The sequence below is a fragment of the Conger conger genome, chromosome 8 (genome assembly GCF_963514075.1).
Source record: "Conger conger chromosome 8, fConCon1.1, whole genome shotgun sequence".
Lineage (NCBI taxonomy): Eukaryota > Metazoa > Chordata > Actinopteri > Anguilliformes > Congridae > Conger > Conger conger.
Window position 1 is genome coordinate 44,766,739 of NC_083767.1, and position 24,080 is coordinate 44,790,818.

A 24,080-nucleotide genomic window follows, 5' to 3' on the forward strand; every position below is an offset into this window, starting at 1 on the left:
GGTTACACCTCGTTGCCGCCGCGGCGGCGGGATTGGATTAGCAGCGGATGGCTGCACGCGGCTGCGGCTGCCGGGCTCGGTAAACTTTGCGCCGAGGGGGCGGGATAATCCCCCCGGTCGCTCGGAAACGGCCGGCGCATTGTGCGGTGCGGCCGCGGCTAAGCTAATTACGCGCCGGGCGACGAGGCGCCACGGGCCGGGCCTGATGGCACGGACGAGCCCAGGGGCCGACACCTGATCGCCACGCTGGGAGCGCGGCAACCACTGCAGCAGCGTGATCACGGCACAAAATGGCTGCTGAATCCAATACCTTCCTCAGGCAATTCACTGTACCAAACCGCTACCAAACGAGCGTATTCTGAGCCCAACACCGACCTCTCATAATCCACTGAACTGAACCACCACCAAATGTAAAAGGATAGGCCCATGACCTCACCATCTCCCTCTGGTTCTGGCCATCAAGCCCTGGATTACAGTGAAAATTAAGGATACTGACCCTCCACTTGCTAAAAACTACAAATCCCATGTTCACAGGTGTTAATGTGACATCATAATGACATCAGAATCAAAGTAGTAAATGGTAAATGCAAGGTGGAAACTTAACATCCCTTACAGCTATACATACGGTACATACATACACAGCTAGCCCTGCCACCTCATCACACCGGCATGGGCTTCAGGAAAGTTTGGGGTAGAATATAATATTGTATATGTTTATTTTATTTTTTTTGGTGGGTGTACCTCTTTCAGGGATTATTGTATAGCATTATCATGACTAAGCTCTCAACAGGCACAACAGTATATAATCTGCTCCAGTTTGCTATTAATAAAGTGGATTACACATCTGAAATCCTAAATGGATTACAACTGTAATCTCTTGTATCACATTAATATAGCAGAATTAAATTCAGTGACCTTTAAATCCCCACTAAATCTTGATGATTTTTACAGAGGAGCTGCCTCGCATCTCACCCGCCGGTGCGATCGCAGGAGTGCGATAGACGGTTACCGTCTCTGTCACCTTCCACGTTTGCATATGGTATCGCCATCCAAAAATATTTGACATATTTGTGTGCGTTCACGCTGCACATAAAACAAGGAATGATACGCCTGCCTATGATCGGGGAACACACCGCTCCGCAGCAGCCAGTCAACACAGGTCAGTCCTGATTGAAAACACAGCAGCTTCTGCTGGCATCACAAGCCGCCGTCTGACAACCGCTGCATCCATCCAGGGAATGCAGCACAGCCAGGAATAAGTGGCCCCCTAGTGGCCACCGGAGGAACAGCAGAGCCTCACACGTTAAAGACGGTCAAGGTTATAGTAAGTACGTCAGCTGGCCTGCCTGCAAACAATATCACAGAATACAGTAATTAAAAAGACATTATGAAATGATTGGCTATACAAAAAAGGGGGGAAATATTGTTTTAGGGCTGTAGCAACTGGTAATGGTGGGAATTTAAAGGGTCTATCTTTTAAAAATGTATTTAACTGAATATATCTTTTGAAAAGAAAAGGCCTTACTCCAGAAATATGGAGGACAGTAAACAAAACAGGATTTATTTTTCATATTATTCTCAGCAATATGTTTAAAAAATGAAAAGGGCAGCTTAGGCAGAACCTTATACTCTCATTATAAAATGGCATACTGGGAATTTATCTACACAACATCATATAATAAGTGAGCATATACAACATGATATAGTACAGGGACTATTTACTACTATCACTACCATTCCTGTTCCATAAGTCTGTGGTCCACCCCTTATAATAGTGGCAAACGGCCATAATCCTCATTATACAATTCTTGGCAAACACAGAATTTCTTTATTGGGCATCATAAAATAAGTGCACATCATAATACAACAGGATACGGTCTAGTATTGGTAATATTTCAGTAGTATTGCTGTTTCATAAGTCTGTAGCTCTTAGCCATCTCCACACACTGCCCTGCTGAGTCTCCCTTTGATGCAGCTCACAGTAAACAGACGGTGTGATAAAGAAGGCAGCCGCTCTAGTGTGAAAACCACAGGGTTTTATCTTCCTTTTCCTCATGCAGTGCTTGTGCAGGCCTGCGCGCACGGAAACTGTGCCACTTCCCCCGGTTCTACGCAGACCCCATTTTGGCTCTGGTTACATGGCCACTTAGAGCTGTCAGCTTCCAGAAAAAAAAGGCCCCAGGGGGGGAAGCAATTCACAGAGGTGTCAAAGGCCAGTTTCCTTTTGTCAAACAGAGAAAAGAACGCCGTCAATTAATCGATGTTAGCGCTGTTCGTGATCTGATGCAGCGCAGTTTCTCAAAAATTCAAACCTGAATATTTGAGTCAGTATGGATCATGTATTTCACAGATGAGATATACTGGGAACTTTCTAAGAATAAGCGAAATTAGTCCCGCGACACCGCGTGACAAGAAATGTGTTACCCCACAGTGTCCCCATGCATTCATATTCAAGCTATGAGCCAATAAAGGTGTGATAGCTGCCCTAAAGAATGACGGTATACCCACACTGGTTTTCCCCTGTTCCTCTGCCATCTTCCTTTCCCCGTACATGAACATAAGCGGCACACTCAAAGCCTCGCAAAGCAAAAAAATCTGCACAGTCGCGCCGTTCTCCCTTTGCTACCATCGGAGTTATCCTGGCACTCATCGTTCTCCACCCAGAACTGCCCATTGATTTTGAATCAACGGTGTCAGCGGCGACCTCAGAAGAGGACACCATTTTACTGCAGGCAGGCAGCGGGATCTCAGTTAAGTGGGCGTTCGGTTCAGAGTCCGGCGAAGTTTTGATGCCCAGTCTGTCCTTTTTCAGGAGACGCTCATTTCCACACAGTGACTAGATTAGGTGCAAGGGGCAGAGCTTTTCACACACTGAGGTAGGTGTGGGCTGGGGTGGGGGAGAAGGGGAGGTTTAACCAAAAGTCAGAGGGTCCCCCACCATCTTCCAATTTGAAAAGAATCCTGGTGCAATAGTGGGTGGTGCTGCAGCAGAAAGCCTTCAGCTTGAGATAATGCTGTCAACCTGAGATGGTTGATTCTGTATCTCACTCACCCGCAGTGGTGGGTATGGGAGAGATAAGCGGTGTTGTACAGAGCTATAGGAGATAGGAGATCACAGCACCATTTCCCATCTTTCATATCAAACCATCCCCCTTCCCCCTCAACACCCCCCCCCCTTTCCCTGCAGAGGAAATGACAGAGATGTCCAGTCACCGATGGCACTGGCGAGAAAGGTGAACTGAAAATGCACCAATATCCTCACAGAGTTGGAGGGGTCAGGGAGGGGGGTTAGGAGGCGCAAGACTGCCCAATCACACTGAGCGGAGGTCTGTGCACTATGGCGTATGGAATCAACCGCGCGTGGAAATAACCAGACACTCCGCTCCGCCATGGTGGCACAACACACACTCAACACACACAGAGGACTACAGAAAGACCTGGTCACATGACTCAAACACCCACAGCTGTCATTCCGTTGGAAACTACACTGGACACTAAACTAATAACAACGCCACAGTCACACAATTATTATATGAGTGTTTTGGAACTACAGCATTTTTTTCCATGGTGAATTCTGAAAGAGGTATTTGTGAAGTATAGTATGTGCTATGCCCCATTACATATATAGTATAACTGAAAACGACAGTTATTCATTATCCACAAATAAATAAAAATTGTATTTATCGCTAAATTAGATAGAGAGTTAGTGAATAGTACTATACCTGGCTCATACATGATGTTACTGCCTGAAACAAAGTATGCATCATTCAAAAAAATCAATACCAAAAACAGAGTGCGGTGGAGGAATAGTGAACAGCACTGATGCCTGAAAGTGTGGTTGGAGAGAGCGCTCGCACCATGAGTCACCAACGCGAGATGACACCGGCCAGCGCCTGCATTAGCGCTAATCAATGGGGGCGTGAATGCGATATTCCCCGTTTGATATCCACTCCCCGGGGAGTTTGTTTGCAGCGGCGGAATTTTTGATGGTTTGATATCGAACGGTGGTATTTAAGAAGAGACAACAACACCACCACCACCCCAACGTGCCAAGAAGTTTACGCTAATCCCCCGACGCGTCGGAACCTCGATTCCGCGGATAAAGGGCACCTTATGCCTTGAGAAAGCTGGGCCGAGGCGGGGGCGGGATGGGAATTGCTTTTTGACTGCGTTAATCAATGGCGGGATAAACACTGTATTCCCACCTCAGCTCTCCACATGAAGACTAATCTTTAGCTTCTCACACTCCTCTCTCTGTAGCGCACAGTAGCTCTACACGGCTGTGCACTGGCCTATAAAACTACAAAACAAATATTTCACCTGTGTGCCAAAGACGACCCGGTCGGCCTGTGACCGATACGCTCGCATTGTATCCGCACTTGCACGCTTTATTACGCAGTAAACTGAGTAATATATTTTTGTTACAAGCCACTGCTTTTTTTAAACAGCTTTTAAACAGCGTAATAATGCGTGAACCTACTTTGTCTTGCGGTTTACGCTTTGGCCGACGCACCTGCTTTGATATGGCACGACAGAAGCGCACACTTTTCCCGCAGTAGCATACAAGATGACCTACAGCATAGCCATCGAGGTCACGGACAGAAATTGCACCGTGCTTCTCATTCGGAAAGACTGTCAGGCGGTCAGCGTAGTGTTCGGATTAAAATTGCGGCCCTTTAATTCTGTTCTCCTGATAGCAGAAGTCCCTGCTTGGGGAGATGACCTGTTCCACCGAGGCTCTCTTCCCTCCATAAAAGGAGTGTGAGCAGACAGCCCACAGGTGTGGAGCACATGGGGGGTACTGGCAGGCGGTGTTTGGCCGAGGGGGCGGGGGTTTTTTGGGGGGGGTTTAGAGTAAAGAATGATGGATCTGAAAGCCGCATCACGTCACCCGTACGGCGGAAAGGTTAACGCCGTGCAGTCGCGTAGCGGTCAGGCCACGGGGCACAGCTGCTCCAGGAGAGCCGCCGTGGAAGGCCCCAGCCGCCGGGGCCGACCGCCAGGTGCAGCACGACCCCCGCGATCTCACCTCGTCCCTGAGAGGCAGGTTACCGCCTCACTACCCCCCTCTCATTCGCCCACTCCCGCGGGCGCCAGCGCGTGATTGGCAGGCCTCCCCTCCTATCGCCCTCCCCCTAGTGGGAATACCTGAAAGGTATGAGACCACGGGGCCACTGACTGTCCTTTCACTGCGGCCCCCCCGGTCTCACTCTCTCTCTTCCTCCCTCTCCCCCTCTCCCAGGACTGCAGGGCTTCACAGGACTAATCTGAGAGGTCAGGCGACCCGTGGCTGCTGTCAATCAACCTCTGGATCAGTACCCACATTCCGCCCACTTCCCGTTCTGTTCTTTACAGCGCACATGGCTGGCAAGAAGCAGCTTTCCCTCCCTCTCTCTCTTTCGCTCTTTCTCGCCCTCTCCCTTTCTCTCCTTCTCTCTCTCTTTCTCTTCCACCCTTCATTTTCACTGTCCTTATGTTTCCATCAATACAAGTTCTGTATTGCCTTCAACATTTTTTTAAAGATTACACTTTGCCAACATGTATTGATGGAGCATCACCTGAAGCCAAAGAAAATCATTGCATTAATCATAACTTAACAGCAACAACAATAGCTTCAATATAAATTGTAATAATTACCTGTAGCAGGGATTTTCACTTCTGCTGTGGCAGGTAGCTCAGTAGCTAGGTTTTAATTTACTTTCTTTTCTCCTTTCTCTCTCTCTCTGCCTAATGCTTTCTGGCCTTCTTCTTCTTCTCTCTCTAAAGCTTACTCTCTCTTCCCTCTCTTTCTCTTTCTATCTCCCTTCCTCTCTCCCTCACTCCAACACACACCCACACATTAACTGCGTCTCGCAGAAAATGCCTTTTTCATTAAAGCCGGTGCAGTGCAGAAGGGACGGGCAGAATTGTGCTGGAATTCTCAAATGAAGGCAATTTATCCCAGACAAACACCCGGGGGAAGTGAGACAAGCCCATTTTCTCTCTCTCCCTCTTTTTTTTGCAGACTAACCAATTATTTTGGGCTTTGCCGCAGATAGATAGTAACGGTTTCTGCTGACGGTGTTTCTCAGAGCCACACGCGAGCCGAGGATCGATTAGAATATCCGGGACGTTTCATCACCGCCTGTCTTACGCTCAGAACAATATGAGACACAACGACATAAGGCTCCGGTAAGTACAGCGCAAAAAAAGAAAGAAGAAGAAGAAGAAGAAGAAGAAGAAGAAAAGACGAGTCTCACAGAGCACTTCACTGCCACGTGCTAAACGAACAGCTAGCGAGCCCTAATAAATCAGATGGGCTCCTGTACTGGTAACTATATCTGAAGAAGTGTTTCAGTTCCTAGTGTTAGTCCCTGGCAATGCGTTTGGCTGGGGTATAAGCACCGTTTATTCACCCCTTTCATTTCCCTGGAGACAGGGACAGAGAGCTAGTGAGATATGTATAGCCCATATTTATTTATTTATATTCTATTCACTTCGGTATTATTATATCATAATCATCAGCATCATCACGATTATGATCATTCCTATAGATTTATGTACTTCATCTTTTTTTTCATTCTTAATTCTTGTTTAAGTAGTTTTCAGTGTTACTGTAATGTACATTTTTAGAACATTGTATATGCTTTGGCAATATGAAATGTAGTGTTTTGTCATGCCAATAAAGCAAACTGAACAGAGAGAGAGAGAGAGAGAGAGAGAGAGAGATAGACAGACAGATAGACAGACAGAGAGACAGAGAGAGAGATAGACAGACAGACAGATAGACAGACAGAGAGGCAGAGGGATAGATAGATAGATAGATAGATAGATAGATAGACAGACAGATAGAGAGACAGAGAGAGAGAGAGAGAGAGAGAGGGGGCTGCAGGTTTCCACACCTGACTGGAGCTCAAGGCACAGCCTGTTAGACATATGGTGCAGGGAGCTGCTGCTCCTGGCTTTGAAGTGACAGTGAGGAGGAGGAGGAGGAGGAGGAGGAAGAGGCCAGTACTCTCGCTGGTGACAGCCAGCATTGCATCAGAGATCAGACCACTCCAGACCAGTCCACACCATCTGACCTGAGCCCTTTGAAATGTGGCTATCTGTGTGTGTGCATGTGTGTACGTGTGTATGTGTGTGTGCATGTTGGTGTGTGTGCCTATCTGTGGTGTGTGTCAGTGTGTGTGTGCATGTGTGTGTGCATGTTGGTGTGTCTATCGGTGGTGTGTGTGTGTGTGTGTGTGTGTGTGTGTGTGTGTGTGTGTGTGTGTGTGTGTGTGTGATTGTGTGAAACAAGTACAGTGTGTGGATGGCAAGATGGTGATGGAATATTACATCTAATTGTACCTCTGCATCTCTCTCTCTTACTGAATGTCTATGTGGATCCAGCGCATTGATGCTACGTGCTACATTTCTGCCTGGAAGGCGTGTGTGATCCAAGTGCTATATTTAAACTCCCCTGCTGCTCATCCACCTTCTGCCCCAAGTTCTGCTCTGGCCATTTACCCCTCAGGGAAGAGGTGGGTCTGGATTTAGGCCCAGCTCACTAGCAACTGCTGTCAGAAAATGTGTCCTCAACACTGTAGCAAAGCTACTATTTTGCTATAATATTGCAATATTATTAATTGACATCAAAAAGAGATATGAATATTACTTCTACTAATCAACCATAACCACGTCTTTTCATCTCACTCTCTCTCTCTCTCCTGTTTTTTTCCCTTTCCCTTTTCTCCTCCGCTCCCCCACTTCTCTCGCTCTCCCTCCCTCTCTTTTTCCTGCTACCTGATTGCGGTCAAAGGTTGTGTGTCGGCAGCAAAGAGGCGCCAGGCCGCGTACACTTCGCCGAGAATATTCCGGCAACGGAATGCCATCAGGAATTCCATCAGCGCAACTCCTCCTTGACTCTGCGGCTCGCAACTTAAACTGCACCCAGAACTCCTCGGCTGAGCCGGGAGGAAAGCAGAGGACAGAGTGTCCTTAGTGATTAACGGTCTCTCGTGCGGCGCTGCTGTTCCCATGGAAACAGGTTTCTGTAACGTCGGCGACAGCGGCGGCAATCGAGGGGGTTCGGTTCCACGGATTCACGGCGAGGTCTAGAGCGCGCGGCACCCCGCGTCACTATTCTCGCTCCGCCTAGCGCGGGGTGGGGACGGGGGGACGGGGGGGTGGGTACTGGGGGTTGAGTGAGTATTGTTCTACTGCGCCAGTATTTCAAATGAGCCGCGCCACGCCCAAACACCTCTTTGGGTTCACTCACTCCTCGTACCCTGGGCAGATGGCCTTCACTGATAGCGCCTTTGTGAGCAGTGTGTAGAGTAACAGGACTCTGATGAGAGAATGCAGGAGAAGAGAGGAAGTCAATATTAAGAGCTGGAAGTCAACCTTTTTCTACTTCTCCCCGTCTACCCTGACCCAACACCTTCCTTTTTTCATTCATTACAAAGGCACACACACACAAACTCTCCGTCTTTCAATCACACATACACACACACACACACACACTGTCCCAGGTGGCCAGTGTCATCCCTAAACAGAAATCACACAGTGCAGTCATCTGACTTTCAGTCACAATTCAACAATAGTCAGGCGACGGTAACCACAGCCTGCTTCACACCTGACACTATCTCTGACGTTAATAAGAACTTCCCTCTGATAAAATAATGGACGCCGCAGACAGTTGAAACAACAGGTCGCGCTGACCGGAGGGAGCGGGGGGACTTCACGGCGTTCGGTGTAAGGGAAGTACAAGCCTCCCATCTGCAGGCTGAAGAGAGGGCTGGTGTGATCGCACTCTACAGGCCTGGCAGACAGTGCCCGTGTGTGTGCTGCAGGAGAGGGTGACTCACGCAGCACGCATCCCATTAACATTAAGAGCTCCAGCACCTCGCAACAGCCTCTACGCTACACACAGAGGGAGGGAGGGAGAGAGAGACTGAGAGAGAGGGAGGGAGAGAGAAAGACTGAGAGAGAGAGGGAGGGAGAGGGACAGTGTGAGAGAGAGAGAGACTGAGAGACAGAGAGAGATGGAGAGAGAGAGAGAGAGAGAGACTGAAAGGGAGGGAGAGAGACTGAGACAGAGAGAGAGGGACAGGGAGAGAGGGAGAGAGAGAGAGACTGAGACAGAGAGAGAGAGAAAGAGAGAGAGAGGGAGAGAGAAAGAAAGCGATGGGGAGGGAGAGAGAGGGGCCACTAATAGTCTCTCCGCTCCTTTTAAAGGTGTGAATAATGCATGGCGCCCCTGTGTCCCTGCCCACAGTCCAGGCACAGATCCCATTTCCACTGTGCCACCCGGCATCCCCAGACAGCACCCCCTGGTATGAGGAGAGTTCTCCCCTCCACACCGGTGTCCCCTTTCACTCCACACCGCCCTCCTGAGGGCCACTGAAGTACTGCAGCAAACCTCCCAGTTTGATAGTAATTATGTGGAATAAGAAGTTATCCAAGCGTTATCCAATATATGCGGCACACATAGCACGCAGAAAATAATGATGCCATGCTGAATCTCAACTTGTGTTTTGCACTCTCATGCAATAAGAGAGAAAATAATATACGTATAAACCACAGTGGAAGCTGAAGCCACTGTGTCTTTAAGATTCTGCAATGTGCCGGAATCATTTCAGGAGCCCCAGCATATGAATAATGTGTCACTTTATCACGGGTTATTGTCTGGAAAATAATTAACTTTTAATGGGGGGACAGGAACATGAATGCAATATTAAAGTCTATTTACTTTAAAATATGCTGAAACTAAGAGAAGGGAAAGGGGGGAATTATTAAACGTAAAATATGTGTTAATTGCTTGACAAAGTAACATTTCTCCTGCGTAAATAATTAAGCGGATGTTTTATAATTTGTGAGTCTTGAAACACGGATGCTTTCGGCGTCTGCGTTTCCCTTACAATATAATTATCTGGATACTTCCGCTGCTCTGTTCGCGTTGTGTCAAAGCAGACCTTATGTGCCAGTGGCTCGCCCCTTTTTCACTACACCCCTGCAGTGAAAATCCAAGTCATTTGAAGAAACTGGCTTGGAAGGCTAGTGTGGGAGAGGTCAAGAGGTCGCACCTCTCGGCCAAGATCCAGCAGCTCATCCGTGGCCTCACAGTTGTGCGATGGATAAATTTATCAACATGCTCATGGTTCTATGAACATAAGAATCATGATAACACTTTATTTTACCGCCTGTTAGTTACCTAGTATTTACCGGGTAAAAACCAGGTACTTATTAGGTAACTATTTTGATTTCAGCGGTAAGTACTATTAAATGGGCTGTAAATATATTTATATAGTACTTACATATGGTACTTACTGACTTTGTTTCATGGTACTTACCAATGAAATCAAAGTAGTTACCGAATAACTACACAAGTAGCTGTGTACTTACCCAGTAGATACTAGCTACTTAACAGGCTCGAAAATATAGCCTTACCAAAATTGTCAGTAAGTTGACATTATTTGATTATATAACTAAATTCATTGGTTACAAGTGGTTGGTGTGTGGTATGTTTGAGGCAGTTGTTATGGTCAGAAAATTGTCTGTCATTAATATTTTGACTTATTCAGATCTTTAATTTTATTGAGTATAGTCAAGATGTAGCCTATGTCTGTTGGAAACAAAAACTTTGCTCTGACTTGACTGTAGACTACCACAAAATGGAAGATAATTTCACCTGCTGTGAAATCGGATAGATGTGCTTAATGAAATTTAAATGATGACCTTTGAATGTCATTTCGTTGAACTTTTGAAACCAGAGTGGGTATGTGGAGAGACTACAGCACTGAAATCATTAGTAATATTGCCATGGTTAATGACACACAATGTTATAGGACTATTAGCTAATTGACATCATAATTAGTCCATTACTTTTTAACCATATGAGTAAATTAGTAAAAAGGCAAACTTGAATTAAATCAATGTCAGGGTGCACCAGAAAGCCTCAGAAATCTGATGATTTACCCTTTCTGATTATCCACCCTTAATTTCTGATTACATACCCTTTAACCTGCTACTTTACTTAGTTAGCTGGCTATTTGAAAATCTGTGGAACCGTGCCACATTTATGTGCTTTCATTACCTCTGAAATAACAACAATCTCACAACAGCAATATACTCAAAAGCAAGGGTGCACTGGTTCTATACCATCTATTGCCAAAGTTCAGCACTGAGCAACAACAATCAGAGCAGAATTACATTTCCCAGCAGCACTCAAATATTAATATTTCTTTGATGACTGATCATTTGAAATTGTATCACTAAAGTGCACACACTTGGAACTGAATCCCAATTAAGTCATTAGAATTAACTGCAGTGGACTGTGTGTGTGTACTTAATCAGGTCATGCTGCGAACTTAATTTTGTACTGCATTGCATATGATCTAAGGTACAGTTGTAGTAGCTCGCTACAGCCTGATTTAAAAAAGAAAAAAGAAAGAAAAAAAACAATCATTATAAATCTTCTGGAAAGATAAATCCAGTTGACACCGTAATCTGCTCAGTGTGAAACAAAAAGTCAACTCTTCCGCTTGTCAGGGCGAAAATGTCATTAGTGTTTGACGTATACCAAACTGCTGAACATTAAAGCGATATCGATTCAGGATCAATACTTGCCTATTCAGCACAGAGCAGAATATCATCCAATCACCGAGCCAATACCGGCAGTACTGTAGGTCTTCTCTCTTTCGCATGGTGTAGTACTTCACGTTTTTGACCGGGACACACACACAAACTTCTTGTGACTGTACACTTTTAGCAAAATGTTTGGACTCTCCTCTCCTCTCTCCACTCTGCCTCATCCTCTTACCTATCCATTCCTCCCCTCCCCTATCTCCCCTCCTCTCCAGAAACAGCCTAGGTGGCTGAGGCTCCCAGTAGACGGCAGGTGTAATGCGGTTTGTTAACTCTGAAATTCGGGAGTCACACTTTCCTCAGAGAGGTGCTGGCAGTTAACAGCGGTGCGCTGTCACTCGATAGCGCCTCCACTTAAGAGCGCCAGACAGAGCCGGCTTTCACCTCCCCCGTCCCCCCGCCGTGAGCCTCGGTCCGCACAGACCGCTCGCCGGCGCAAAGTGAAAACTACAGTACGTCCCTCCAGCTCTTCAGAACCGTGAACTTCTGCTCGGCAACTCTCCTTTTCCATTTGCTTTGTTTGTGAAACACCTACAGCACTACATGCGGGAGTATACGGGAGGCAGAGCCTTCTCCTACAGAGGTAGTGTCTGGGGGAATAATCTCCACTTGCATGTTCGGGCTTCAGACACACAGTTTTTAAAGCAGAGGCTGCATATACACCTTTTTTCAGTCGATGGTGTAGTTGCAGATGTGTGGGAAGGGAGTCTGAGGACCATAGAGCTGTCAGTCGAGCTGAGCTGAAGGGGCTGTCGCCCTGTCACTGCATCTGAACGTTCTGGTTTGCCGTTTTCCTGCGCTGTGTTGGGGTGTTGTCAGTCCAGGATCGCTCCCGTGACTGAGCACACCCACTTTCTTCTAATCTTTTACACACACTGCCATATCATAACACCCTGGGGCTTCTCCACACTCATGTTTCCACTTGTGCAATACTTAACATTGTAATTATGAAGTTACTAAAGCCATTTCCTTTTCTGTTCTGTTCCCGGGGGCTTCCTCACAAGCAAGCCCATGCCATGGCACAACCAGGGGGCCTAGATGTATCACCTCACTCCTCTGACCTGCATGCTAAAATACATGGCTACCTGTAGAAGTGTATATTAATACCTGTCTATTTTACTAGCCGGTTTAATACCTCAGGCTATAATCTGCCCTCAGCCCAACACTATGATTATCTCCCCCGATGGATTCCCCATTACCTCCCTATTACCACTCAGCCAATCTTTAACTATTGACAAAGGCCATCAGGGAATGGTTGCCTCCTATAGCTCCGTTCTTCTTTAGAGAACCGTGTTCCCGTCAGGGAGCTTTTTCTCACCACTGTTCAAGTGTTTTTCTATCCACAAGGGTGTTTTTTTTTACCTCATTATCTGTTCTTTTTTTAAGAGGGGTGGGGGTTCAAGCTTAGCTTTTTCCCGATTTACCATTGTCCAGTATTTCTGTAGTGTCTTTGTGACAGCGCCTCTGTAAAATACGGAAGATAAATAAAACTGAATAGAATATATCCATAAAAATACAGGAGAATTTTCAGTGGAGCTGGTTACCATGGACAGGGGAAGAGGGGAAAGAACCACTCTGTTCACCTGGGCTTCAAGCCTTCAAACCACAGGTCCAACCATCCAGAGCCCAGCCTGGGCCATATGTTTGCCTTCCCAGTAAATATTCAGCCGCGCACTGCCACACGTGGCTGTTTATGGTGTCACCGCTGGTACCGCTGGTGACATGGCGTCTCCAGCTAAATCCCCGGGCTGGAGTCTGAGGTGTGACAGCGCTCATGTCATCCGCTGTCACGCCGTGATACATCAAAGCGGGGGGGGAGGTGCCGGCAGACTCACTGCGAGCTGTAATCCTGAATGACACAGACAATATGCAGAAGGCCACATTCACCGAAATTCACCTAAAAATATCCAGAGGAATCTGTGACAGGCGGGGGAGGGGGTCTGGCTCGGCGGAATCGGGACGCGTGGCTGTTTAATCCGAGAGAGAATGGCAGCAGTTTTTCTCCCGCAGAAAAAAATAGGATAAAAAAAGAGGATATGCTGGTTCAATCTCTCATCATCCAAGAGAAATCCTCTTATACGAAGCCCTAAGTTTCAATTAGAGAGGAAACTCCTGTTTGCCTCATCCTGCTCTTCCCCTATGCAGAATGTAGGCTGCCAGAGTTCACTACGTCAACCTGCCTGTAAGATGTGTTAGTCTGTGTGTTGGGTAAAATGGTAGAAATACTTGGTAGATTCAAATAATTCTCAAGAGCAGGGAGTCGTTATTAATCCATCTTTCTTTGCTCTCGTCTACTTTTCTTTTCACTCCCGTCTACCCATTATCTACTCTTCCTTTGTTTCAGCCATCAGCTCGCCCTCTCTCTGATGTTCCCCACTATGATGCTGTAGTCTCTCTCATGCTCTCTCTCTCTCTCTCTCTCCCTCTCTCTATCTCTCTCTCCCTCCCTCCCTCACTCTTCAGGCTTTCATCTCCTCCCAGGTTAGATTACTGTACAGAACTGTCTGTCTGCCAGTGTTCCTGGAAGGCCTCCTTTATCTGGGCTCTCCTGGCAGAGTGGCAGGCCGTCCAGCATTGATTTCAGAGCTTTAGCGGTTAACCTGTAGCGCTCCACTCGGCCCGCTCTGGCTCCCGCTCTGGCTCCCGCTCCTTCCCTGGCTCCGCTGCCCGCGCACGCCCACTCCCGTCTCAAAAAATTACAATCTGATTCATCACAGCTGCACGAGACGGCATTAAAAAAGCTAGCGCCAGTCAACCGTATCGCACAAACAGCGCGGTGCAATAAACATTAGTGTAAACCACGGCACGAAACGCAAGGCTAGCACCAAGGTCAGAGCTAACACCACAGAGATCTCCGAGCATTCTGCGCTATACATACATATAAAGATATTTTTTTTATTATAACACTGCACACTACGGCCTATGTTCAAATAGTAAAACATAGAAACATACTGAATACTACGGGGTAAGAGATATTGCATAATTGTATCAAGGCTGGAAAATATGCATTGCTTATTGAGGATTCTTTATGAATGAACTTCATGAGCAAATTAATCTAAGTAAACACAAAGGCCCAAGAGACGGCATTGAACATGAAGTATCTTCGTCTAATCCTTACTGACGAATTGAATTTGAGTGCCTAATTGAAATGCTTGAATTCTCTACCTGACCTCTTCAACAGTGGTAGAACGCCAGGTAGGATTATGTGCGAAAAAAACAAAAGCAAAAACAAAAACAAACAAAAGCATTTGAAATAACAAGTTTGACAATTAAAAAAATGGAATTCAAATGGGAGTCTCACTTAAAGCTTGTCTGAGAAGCGTTTGTCTTCAGCAGAGGCCCTGGGGGTTTTTTTAGAGGAGGTGGGTGTTTAATCTCACTACTGTAGGAAGCGCTCGACGTTTCGGAGCCGATCCAAACGGGAAGCGCAAACTCTGCGCTAATGGAAGAGGTGTGCTGACAGCTTACACACTGCTGCAGGAGTTTAATTAGAGAAGAGCCTCCAGCTGTTTACCTGGCCAATCCGTGGCGGCTGATTGGAGCATTTATACAAGGCCACCGTGTCAGATTCCTGTACGACAGACTAGCGCTAATAATCTACTTCAGACGGCCTGGAGAAAACGGCGTTAAACGGTAAACCAAGACCGGGTCGCGTTCGCTGGTTATGTATGGTATGGATTGGGTGTTTGTGTGTTGTTTTTTTGGGAAGCGGCTGGAGGTATGACCCTCAGGCACTGATCTTGGATCAGCTTTTCGGCTGGTGAACACAGTGAAGATAAAGGTCCCACATCCCCCACAGGCCTCGATAGGGAAAATGTCTCTGGTCCTGACAGGCCACTGAGGGAATGCCCCCCACAGCAGAAAAATACTAGACGAGATAAGCATGTTTTAACAGGACCATATCACTTATAGATCACAGGTAGATCCAAGTCAACCTTACCAGGCAAGTCCTTCAGGCAAAATTGGTACAGTAGTATACTATCCGAAGAAAAATGCTTGTAATTCCGAAGAACACCCCATTCGAGTTAAATGGCACTTTTGTTGGGTAAAATGGTTCTTTGTCTAGGAGCTTTCACACTTCATACCTATGATAGGGGGTTCCATAAAGAACTAAAAAGGGTTCCTGTATGGAGACAAGCCAAAAGCACTTTTTCTGAGAGGGTAGTATTTACGTAAATACCTGCCCCTCCCCACCCCTCCCACCCCACCCACAGACCAGCTAAGATCACCAAATGCATGCTGAGAGTGCTCACTGAAAGTCAAAAGAGCTTATTACAAGAGTGGGCCGCTCACTATACTGTAAGCCAGGTATATCAGGGATATCTAACCACTTGATACAACTGTGGTTCTCCCACCTGGTGAGAGCTGTTCTGAGCCTCAGCTGAAGGCTATTCATGCAGCCCAGACCACGGGGCGGAGCAGCGATGGTCTGCCTTTTCACTTTCCCCTTCATTAATGATGAAGGAAACTCAGCTCCCACACGGGTTTCCGAAAAAAAAAAAAAACCTGAGCTATACAACCGCCAGAGCCAGTGCCCTTTTCCAGTGCTCCCTCTGCATTCTGTTCCTGGTTAACCGCAGAGACGAGGCACATTTGACTGCTTAAACGCGGGGTCAGCGAGGGAGGGAGCGGGAACGAGAGTCAGGCCACAGCAGAAGAAAGGGCACTGTCAGGAAGGGCAAAGACAGGGTCAGACTACCGCAGGAGGAGGAACGGAGGTGAGAGCGAGAGACAGAGGGTGAGGAAGAGAGAGAAGACGCATAGACATTCAGAAGGGGGCAGGAGGAGGGACGAGTACAGAAGGACCTTTAAAGGGCAGAGTCAAGAGTCTGAAACAGAGCTCCAGGTTTTCTCTCTGTTCTCTCTCTCTCCCTCTCTTTCTATCACTCTTCTGCTATGCCTCCCTCCACAGTGTTGCTAAATCTGGATGCGAAATACACTGCATGAAACAACAATAATACATATTAACTTAATAAGTTGCTATGGCAATTAAATCATGTTCAGTTTCCTTTAAGGAAGAATTGTTACTGTTTACAGTTATTACAGTTAAGGAAGCCTATAACTTATAATGAGGTGCTTGGACGGTGTACCACTATAAAACTCATAATAGGTTACTATTAAAATGAATCTGCAGTATGTTTACTTACATAAATACATACCATATAGGTACATAGTGGAAATATAATGACAAACAGAATTGTCCAATCCACATCTTGTTCAAATCAGTTGTGCTCTAGAATCAACTCTGGAGCTTACTACACTGCCAGACAATGTGATACCTGTGTTCAGCACCTTACTGCAAGCCATGGGTTTGAGCAGACTGGTGTATGGATTGAAAATGCACATAGATCCTGCAATCTATACGCAAGCCGTATAAGTGACTGTCTCATGTACATCCCCAGAGATAATGGTTGGTTGTCAGAGACCTAAAATGGCCGCTTTTAGCTTTAGTTTATCATAATAGTTTGTGCTGAAATGTAGCTGCAAGGAGGTAAACTTCAAATCTTCAAAGCAAGAAATTTGGTAGTGTGGCACTGATAAAACTGCTAATACATAAATTCCCCATATTAATCCACAAGCCTTTGTAAATAGCGGTTATTAGTCATTGGTCTAAGGTCCCAGGGAGACAATGAGCTTAATCAGAACTTCACAATGCTTAGGGCTGCTGTGTTTCAATGTTTCTGCTTATTGCTGATCTTGTCAGTCTCTTTTTTGGGTACAAGAGCCGAGATTTAGTTACTTATTTCCTATATTACATGAATGCCCTGCCATTTTTCATTGTCCTCCATATTTTGGCCCAATCATACAGATTTTTTTGTTGTTAAATTACTCCAACCAGATCAGGATTTATGTGGGCACTTGCAATTACTCAACACTTAATTACTTAATCTTCTGTGTTTTATTAGTTATTTCCCGAATGGCACAAATGCAATTTTTTCTTTGTTGTTTTCGGTGGCTTGATTTTTTGACAATACAGCTCCCAAAGGGAAATTTGGTGAAACGCATCTCCGGTTTTATTGAATTTATTTCTTATGAAATGGTATTTTTTTATTGGCAGGAGAAACAGGGCTCCCTGAGGTCTTGGGTTTAGCTGAGGCACTGCTCCCGGTTGGTGGGCTTTGTGAGGTTTGCTACTTGAGCTGACAAGTGCCGAGAGAATTATTATTATTTGGACTTATTTTGTGTTTCATTGCTTTTTTTATTGCCAGTTTTATCTTATGTTAATGGCAATGCTTTAAAAATGTCATTTAAATTGAAGTTAGTTGTGAATTGATCCCTTCTGGGTTGCTTACTGAAAAAGCTGCTTGAAAGAGGTATAATATGTTTTCAATTATTAGCAGTCATTTCTCTGATAATGGTGTTTTTGAAATGAATCTGCACTAGTTCTGCTCACAGTGAAGGTGTGAAGAGGTACTCTCTCCATACACAGTTGATGTACTATACAGTCTGGCATAGGCACATTGTGGTGGCTGTTCCTCTGTTCTATAATGAGAGATGACATTGAATGTTGTTTCCAAACAGACTGATATTTCCCACTGTGTTGCTGTAGCCACTCTCTCTCTCTCGCTCTTTCTCTCTCTCTCTCTCAGTCTCTTTCTCTCTCTCTGTCTCCCTCCTTCTCTCTCTCCCCCTCAGCATGGGCCAACAGCCAAGACCACTGAAAAACAATACAGCCGCCTCACCTCCCAGCTCATATCATAACAACACTGGGCCTTGCGCTGGAGTGTGGTGGGAGTGCACAGACGCTATCGATATCGGGACGGATCCCACTGCTGCCCGGCCTCTGGCTGTGCACAGAGAGCCCTCCCTCACACAGTAAAGTCACCACCGTGTGGAGCGTGATGGGGTCAGCCACAGCACAACTGCACAATCATTACTCCTCCGTCATCAGGAAGTGGGTCACCGTAAACCTGTGGGCATGTCTGCAAGCACGACTCAACTGGGGGGAATATCCCATATACATATCCCATAAAGCCCCCAGTCATCAGGAATAGGAGCACCGTAGACTGGTAGCAAAGAAAAAAAGTTCATTTTCTTTGGATTGTTAAAACCATTGCAGGTTGTATGCAATTGCACTGGGTCCTCACAACCCAGGGATACATAACGTGGGAGAAAAAGGATACTTTTTATTTCATCTTTCTATAAATGACCCGTTTAGCTAACTGTTTCGGAAAAAGCCCCATTGACCTCCATTCATTCTGTGAGCACCCGTTGTCTGTCTAATAAAATACCAGTGTGGATGTTTCAGAACCGGAATGCGGTCTCCCACCGCTCTTACTCTCTGCCTGTAGGCATGTCTGCCGTGATGACTCAACTGGGGGTCTGAACTCACACCCCACAACTAGAACTACATATCCCATAAAGCCATAAAAGCATCTATACACACGTCAGGCAAGAATGCATCACTATTCAAAAGTTACCTGTCAAATTAGCTTTCATTTCAGAGACTGTGCCCAGGCATAACAACTTTGAGAAATGTGCATTTTTTGAAAACTGAATCATTAACAAAGTGAAATATATTCCACAATTACAAAAATAAATACAGTATAGCTCAGGACTGAAATGATTCGAAAGGCATTTAAAGTATTTTTATTACTATCATCATTAACAACAACAATACTACAACTACTACTACTAGTACTACTACTACAGCTAATAACAATAATAATAACAATAATAATAATAATAATAATGATAATAATAATAATACACACCACAGGGCCTTTGCTAATTACTCAGTGGCCTGGTGTGAGGCTGGATTTTATTGGCTGATGAATCCCCTGCTGCCGTGGTAGCCACTCTACTAATACACCCTCAACCTACCATCAGAGAGGAAAAACTGGTCTACCAGCGCAGGCTTTTACATTCACAAATTAAAAGCATTAGTTATTCCTCAAACTAATTTAATTGCTCGAGCATTTTTAAGACCTAGTGGAGTGCAGCTAAAATTTAAATTACACAAATGAATAAATTAATATGCATGGCGTACTTTACATCATCAGAATTAACAGAGCACACTGGTTACACAGTTTAATTATTCCCCTCCTTTCAATAGCCCCAGTGTGTGTGTTTGTCCTTCTGTTTATGCGGAATGTAATTCTTTTTTAATGAAATATTATAAAATTGCTTTAGTAATTCGGGAATGTGTGGATGCCTGTGCTCGGCAGTGAAATAAGACTCGCTCCTGACATAAATAAGGACGTTGGTAATGGACCGTGCTCTGAAGATGACGGAACAAACATTAGTTATGCTGGATCAGTGTGCAGTGTTTTACAACAGCCAGATTTCATATTTCACATTAAAGCACAAGGTATTTAATCCAAACTCATCACGCTGAGTGGCAAGTTGAGAAATATGAAAATGAAATAAAATAACGGAGCAGGTTCCCCTCACTGGATAAGGTCTGCGAGACTACATGAGTGACCTGGTGAAGGTGAAACTAAGCTCTTGACGCGTGCTGTCTGTGCGGCCCCACACCGCGGATGGATGAGTGCGGGAGAGTGAAAGTGCTGGGGCAGGGGTTTCTGAGTGTGTCGGGCCACCTGGGTCCTGACAGATGCTCCGTCCATCGCCCTGGCCTCCCCCCGACGGACCCCGAAACGCTGAGGATGCGTTTGGGCGAGAAGATTACCTGAGAGCACTCCCCCGCCCAGCTGACCCCTGGCCCACCGCCCCGGCCCACCTGCGGGCTGGTGCAGGCACAGCCGTGGGCAGCCTTCAACCTCTGGGGCTTCTGCACAACCACACGTGACCTCTGGGACATCAATGTTCCTGGTCAAAGCAGCTGACTGTGCTGCCAGGCATTCCTTAAGCCTCACAGTTACCAACCACACATACTCACACAAATGCCATCTCCCACTTAGATGACATAACAATAGCAGTCCAGTAAATATTCCATATTTATAATGATTTAATGTTACAAGAACCCAACCAGTGTAGGAGCAAGTAAGGTAGCAGATAAAGAGAGAGAGAGAGAGAGAGAGAGAGGGAGAAAGGGGGCACATTATCCAGTCAGCAGAGTGTTGTTATTAGTGTTATTTTCCAATTTAGTGAAATAAACATGTTCAGCTGTGGCCTTCAACCTCCAAACTTCACTCAGGCTTTACTGCAGACGGCTATCAGGAATGGTAATATTTGGGTCCCTCAGGTGACGTGTTGTACGCCGCTTAAAACCCGCCCCGTTAGCATTCTCTGGTCTTCGCTCACCCTTGCTGTTTACCTCAGTAATTTAGCCCGCTACATATACAGCAATGGTCTTGTTTATGCACACTTTATTTTCTCTCTCCATTCTTAGGCTGAGCCGTCTTTTGAGCTGAATCAGCCGCAGTCCATCACTTCCACACACACACACACACACACACACACACGCTTCATCACCCATCTGCTTTTCCAATCGTGTCGAGGCCCTGTGATCATATGACCCTGCCCCGGTAATGCCCAGGGGCTGAATTAAGGCATGCACTGTATCTCTTTAAGAATGCAGCAGCAGGCCAGGTTCAAGATTAGCTGCGAGAACTCTTTAACATTTTAATGAGAAGCTTTCTTCTGTGCAACAGCAGCAGAGGTGTGCAGAGAGAGAGAGAGAGAGAGAGAGAGAGAGAGAGAGATGAATAATGCAACACAACCCAGTGCGGAAGGGCGATACTGTACATTCACAATTAGGGAACCGGCATGAGGAAGTATAACGAAACACCGAATTTGGGATTCTTTCACATTGCCGTTAAAGGACATTTTTTGTGTGATAATTGACAAGCAGTAGGAGGCTGATTGTGTATTGACTATTTTAGTGAGAAGATGGCAGTTAAAGACAATGATAATAATGACTGAAGGACTCTTAAATAGCAGGCATGAAAAGACATCCACGCACACAAATGACGGTCCACAAGTTCCTCATGACAAGTGAGAAAATAACCTTGCCAGGGAGACATGCTCAGTAGTCACTCACAGCAGAGGATATGACAGCTGAAGAAGCTGAGTGTTCCAGATCTGTTTCTGACAGTTTGGTGTGTTAAAGGGCGAAGAATCCCAGATTACTACAGCCTGCCCCTCTACCGCCACGGCGGGAGCCGAGCCCAGCGTCGTCCCCCGCTGGTGAAGGGACCCGAAGGTGCTGACGCCACCTCCAGAATTTATTGATTCAATTAAATTTCCAGTCAGTTGATAAACCAACCGACATATAGGAAGCATATGAATATCCCTATTGTAATATAGTGCAGGCAATCACCGTTATGTTTCAGCTGCCGCCAATTAGCATGAGAAGCTCCGCTGCGCGCTTGGAACGGCCTGTTGTTAAGATCCCGAGCTTCCTCGCAGCGGCGATAAACACAATCCTTCAGACAGCTTAGGGACACAATGGAATTAAACAGATTTTGCATCATTGCCATATCACATTACTGTATGTTATTGCACATTTCATTATCCGCCAAATGAGCGCCGCCTATTCTTCTGCCTCTTCTTCTGCCTCTTCTTCCTCCCACGGACCGCGCAAGCCGAAGCCAGCCAGGGGCCTCCGGTGGCGGGGAGGATGACATCCTGTCAGTGGCGCCTTTAGCGCTCGGGGGCCCAGGGGCCGGGACGCAGAGCCACAGGAATTTAGGAGGGTTCACACCAAAAAGCTCACATTTTTTCCCCGGAGAAAACGATGCGGCTCCTCCGCGAGTTTCGGATGCAGGAATTCGGACGCCGCGGGTTGCCGACGCGCTCTTTTCATACGCAAACCTCCCTGACTAACCAGGCCTGACTTTCGCAGTGGGGCCCCGAATGAGGCCTCCCCATTGGACAACAGGGGGTTCCGCTTGTTACCGTGTCCCTGGGAGACTGGCGCTCCGATCGGCAGACAATGGGCCCCGCCATTTCCCTCATTCCAGACATTCCACTGCTTCCCAAATGCCTGAGGAACGCATAACCAAACCCTTTAGCAGATTATCACATCTTCAGCTCTTTTCTACATCCCCCGAGTATGTGGAGAATCTCTTTCTTTGATGGAAGCTGATATGGCTACACCACAGGACACTGTCCTTTTGGTAACCTGGACCCCAATCGGGAGGAGACTGCAAAATGACCACCATGGGGGAGGCATAGTTAAACAGTGACCGTGATAAGCCCCAATAACACCTAAGCCAGGGATCATCAGATCATGGTCCTTGAGGGCCAAGAACTGCTGGTTTTCCACCATCCCTTTGTCTGAATTAGGTGTGAAGACAGTCTGGTCAATCAGTAGTACAAACAGGTAATTAACCAGGGCTGGATTTGGATTCAAGGACCAGAATAGATGATTCATTACCTCAGCTACACTGTATCTGCATTCTATGACTCTTCTGTGACCAACCTCATTAAGACTAGGCCTGTGTGGCAGCACTGTTTTTTTACATTCTTTTGAAGTCACCACCATAATACACTCCATACATATGGAGTGTGTTCAAAACTGCCAATATATCAAGGATGATGACTGCCGGCAAACTTGTTGATACTTGTTGGCGGGCCAAATTAATTGGGTAGTTGGAGGTTGATGGAATGTTTCTGCTCCCATATTGACTAAAATCACAAAGACTGAAAATCACAAAGAACCCCTGAGCCAATTGGAGATGTTAAGTCCACGAGGGGCACTCGTGATGCATCTATTGGGGTAAGGGACACTACTTAGAACTCGTTATTTACTGCTTGTTATACTGGGAGGTAAGCAGAGGCAGCGAAAATGACAGCAGTGCAGTTACAGACACGCTTCTGGCCTTTGTCCTGATTTGTTTTGTGAAAAATAACATTTGGATGGATTATAAGATAGAGTTGGTCCTGGCAGGCAAAACCATGTGTTATAAAATATAACACAAAACTAAAGTTACTTGAACAGATTCACAGGAATATTGCTTGGCTGGACATTATGAGTGATACATTCTGCCTACTATTAAAAAAAGGATAACCTTGATCTAATTTTAAATATCAGCCCTTCTCTTCCTGCCTGCTAATTTTGTTCCTCTCACTGAGGCTCTGCAGAAGAATCCATTGGGACATAGATTATTATTAGTAGGAACTGCAGTACTATGACTTTCCTCAATCTTTCTTCAGCTGGCATACACAGATCAGAAGAGTTGGTTTGTTCACTTCCACCCGCCCCCCCATACCACCTTCCTGAAACTCTACACACAAACAGGATTCTACGTAGCCCTCGAAATGAACATCCCCTAGGGTGACTTGCTGAGCAGCTACTGCAGTAAAAACATGTTGCCACTAGAGGGGGTTTGGAGCGATGTCCAGCGGCGTTTCAGCTTTGTTTTGCTCCGATCATTGGAGCCATTTTATCAATCACGCCGATCAGGCCGATGACACTGCCCAGACAAGACAGGACAAGGCCGTTCCTCCTCGCCATTCCACACGTGGGCGCCTGAATCAAACGCAGCCGAAGGCAGAGAACAAGAAGGAGCGATGCAGCGGATATTCCCACAGGGGCCCAGCCTAGCTCCACTCCTCTAAAGCCA

General features: G+C 46.2%; 1 protein-coding gene across 4 annotated transcripts in view; it reads right to left on the reverse strand.

The window, feature by feature from the left end:
- Positions 1–24,080, reverse strand: part of plxna4 (plexin A4) — a 283,559-nt gene that overhangs the window by 135,291 nt on the left and 124,188 nt on the right. The gene's annotated exons all lie outside the window — the stretch shown is intronic.